Source organism: Lipotes vexillifer, unplaced genomic scaffold (genome assembly GCF_000442215.2).
Source record: "Lipotes vexillifer unplaced genomic scaffold, Lipotes_vexillifer_v1.1 scaffold341, whole genome shotgun sequence".
Taxonomy (NCBI): domain Eukaryota; kingdom Metazoa; phylum Chordata; class Mammalia; order Artiodactyla; family Lipotidae; genus Lipotes; species Lipotes vexillifer.
In genome coordinates this window covers 1,639,083-1,642,801 of record NW_006797957.1, presented here as the reverse complement: position 1 = coordinate 1,642,801, position 3,719 = coordinate 1,639,083, and the positions used below count along the sequence as shown (strand labels likewise).

The following is a 3,719-nucleotide window of genomic DNA, read 5'->3' as shown; positions in this document are numbered from 1 at the left end:
ACTCTTTCCATTGTGGCATGCTTTTACAGTGATGTTCTGGTAAATGTTTAACGACTGGCTCTCCAGGTTTCAAAAAAAAAATCTGCTTTGTAATTAATGTTCACCACTCTCCGTGGTGTAAATCCTCCCACTGTGGTTGAATGCAAGCTACCAACATGACATCATCGGAGGTGGAGTTGAAAAGTACAGCAGCACAGCCTTAGATAGTTTTTTTCCTTCACACAGATAACAGAGATATAAATAACTTCTGAATCATGCATACCAGTAAAATGTATTAAAATAATTAGGAGGTATTGCATTTTGAGAATTTATTTCCTTTCTTTTTCAATATACTTTATTTCATTGCAACTTTATATAGTTCAATTGTTAACGATGCTTGCATTTCACAGTAGGCTTGCAAAATTCCAGAAAACTCCGCAATCGGCTCTCACAAGCCAGTACGTAGCATACGTTGCTCTAGCACGTCACGTGTTAGCTTTCAGTGTTCCTGGATCTTGGGCACCCCCCCACCCCGTAAGCGTTTGAGAAGGAAGGGCTTAATTCTGGAAATTAGTAGATCATATGTTGCCTGCCTAGAGAATGAAAGGGGGGAGGGACCTTCCCTTCTTCAGAGTCCCCCAGAGCCTCTCTGCTGCCCCTCACCCCAAGGACTGGCTGTGTCCCCTGTCTCCAGGGACGGCAGTGGGATAGACGCTCTCCGCGGGCCGCCTCCTGCGCTTGCTTTCCCGGAGGGTCACAGCATCTGCTCCGGAGAAAAACATTTTCATATTTCAAGTGTTTATCTCTTCAGGATTTGAGTGCTCGGAGAGATTAATATCTGAAGATCACCACGGCCTCAGGCAACAGGAGAGAACACTTACCCTCATCCCAGCGTTAATCACCCTCCCCCCTCTCGCTCACTGCAATAATGTTTAATTAATATAATGAGCCTCCTGCACGTTGGAAAAAAAATACTTATTTTTATAACCCAGCCTGGATTTTTCATTTCATTTCCTCTCCTTTGAGACTTGGCCCAATTAATTGGTTGTTTTCCCAACCTCCACTTTTTATCCAAACGTAAAGAAAATTTGCCGTGGGGGTGGTGTGGTGTACGTGTGATGTTTATGTGTGTGCATTTGTGCGCTGTGTATGTATGATGTTTATACGTGTGCATTTGTGCGCTGTGTGTGTACGTGTGATGTTTATGCATGTGCATTTGTGCGCTGTGTGTGTACATGTGATGTTTATGCGTGTGCACTTATGCACTGTGTGTGTACGTGTGATGTTTATACATGTGCATTTGTGTGCTGTGTGTGTATATGTGTGATGTTTATACGTGTGTATTTGTGCGCTGTGTGTATGTATGTCTTTCTCAAGGTATTTGTGGGTTTTGTGTGTACGTGCATGTGTTGTTTTTATGTGTAGATCTTGTGTGTTTGTAAATATGTATATGCATGCGTTTAGTTTGCGTGCATGTATGAATCTGTGTGTGTGTGTCTGTATGTTTATGTTTGAGTGTGGCTGTGGTTTATATGCATGTGTATGTGTGTGTCTGTATGTTTATGTTTGAGTGTGTTTGTGGCTTATATGCGTGTGTGTGTGTGTGTGTGTGTGTGTGTGTGTGTGAGGTGTTTGTATAAGGGGGCAGCTTGGCAAAGGCACGTTGAATAAAGGGATGCAGGTGATACAGCAAGGGGAGATTTACTGGCTCTTATTCAGCATCCAGCCTCAGGTTCTTTCTAATTATTCCACTTCCTCCCTTGTACTCTTCTGAGCAGATTTTTTCTAAGAGTGCCTGAGGTCAGCCCTGTCCAGACTCCAAGGCCACCAGTTAGCAAGTGACACTTTGGGGAGAGCTTAAGCTACTCTTCATTTGACGCGGTTCCCCTCTGCCCCCACTTCGCCCAGCCCTCACCCTCACCTGATGCCCCATGGATTGACCCCGGCTACTGGCTGGGAATCCTCATCCTGTCCGCGTTCCACTTGATTCATTACACCCTGCGGTTTGGGAAGGCTCTTCAGAGCAATCTTGCAGAGCGGGCAGAAGTCCAACCTTTAGCTGGCTGGATGGGGACAGAAAGAAAATTAGGGCCATAAGGAACTGCTAGATCTAATGTTGTTTCTCCCTTAAGAAATCGAAAAAGAAAATAATTATTTTCCTGTTCCAAAGGAATCCCTGAAGTTTGGAAAAGTGGCCCTTGGATGTTGCCTCCAGAAAACAAAACCATAATGTTGTCTTCAGAGCACTTCTGTCCATCCTCTGATGATTTAAAAATCATTTGCTGTATTTCCCATTGTCCTTCCCTTACAAAACATGATACTGGGCTCTAAGCAGGAGAGGATAGAGAGCCCTTTCTGTTCAGGGTGGTCCTTTCTTCTTCAAAAAAAAATTGGAGCCCCGAGGAGAGCAGTTGGGAGAAAGGAAACAGCTGTGCTTGGTTAGGGGCAGGGCAAATGCTAACGGGTTCAGAGTCCCGGGACCTTCCAAGTCAAGCCTGAAAGTGCTGTGTCACCCACACTTTGCCCCTCCACAAAGAGGAGACCGCTCCACTCTTTAAGTGCGCCATGTGTTTTATCTCTTTGTTAGATAGGTAAACAAAAGTAATTACACTTAAGAAAGGAGGTGTCCCCATCAAGTGCAGAGGGAGAAGGGAGGAAAGAAAAAAGGCAACAGCCATGTTGAAATATCATACACAGACTACTTGATTAGAAGTGTCTGTGGAAACTACTTACATTCCTTAGATGTTTTCTGATTTAGTTCTTTTCTCGTGTTTTGTTTTGTTTTTTTTCCTTTCCTTTTAAGTAAGCAATTAGTTCTGTTCTTTTGGCTAGTGGTAATAGTTGCTTAAGGCTGACAAGACACCCACTGGTTTTATTCCACTGTTTTTGTTTTTCAAGATAGTCTTTCAAGACATTCAGGATTTCTTTTTTTAGCTCTTTGCTTGTGGCTTAGAAGCCTGGAGCGTGCTCATACCAGCCCCTGGGGACCCTGTTCCGAATTCAGTGACCCCTGGTGGTTGCAGAGGAGCTAGCACCTTGTTCTCTGAGAAAAGCACTTTGCCTTTGCTCTGTAACTACAATGACACAGAAAATGTCTCCCCTAGTGGAAGCCGCTGTATCTCCCACAGATATTCTTAAGTGCATTGATCAGAAACAGAATGTTGAGGAAGATCAGATTCAGCTCTTTAAGGAACAAGGCAAAAACGCCTTGAGATGCTATGGTGAACCCGTGTGTCTAGACCTGCCCTGTGTAATACGGTAGCCACTAGCCACACGTGACTATTTTAATTTTAATTAAAATTAAATACAGATAAAACTTCAGTTCCTCCATCACATCAGCCACATTTCAAGAGCTCAGTACCCACTCTGTGTGGGACGGTGCAGATGGAGAACACGTCCATCGTCACAGGATGCTGTCTTGGTCAGCACAGCTGGAGCACCTTTTGGCGTGAAGAGTAACTTCCGGGGTGCTTGCTGACTCTGTTGCTCCTGGGTTTGGTGTAAACTAAGAGAAAATAATTAGGGAGATGTGCCTTCTCCATGATCCCTTGGTGGGAGTGTTCAGTGCCTGGCATTTTTTGTCACTGTCATTGTACCTCAGTGAGTAACATAGTAAAGTAAGCAAGTAACATACTATTAGACAGTATAGGAACTATTTCATTCAATCAAAAAGAGTAAATACGGGGCTTCCCTGGTGGCGCAGTGGTTGAGAGTCCGCCTGCCGATGCAGGGGACACGGG

General features: G+C 44.3%; 1 protein-coding gene across 5 annotated transcripts in view; it reads left to right on the top strand.

Annotated features, from left to right (window-relative positions):
* The window catches only part of NRP2 (neuropilin 2), a 115,963-nt gene that overhangs the window by 73,983 nt on the left and 38,261 nt on the right, over positions 1 to 3,719 (top strand). The gene's annotated exons all lie outside the window — the stretch shown is intronic.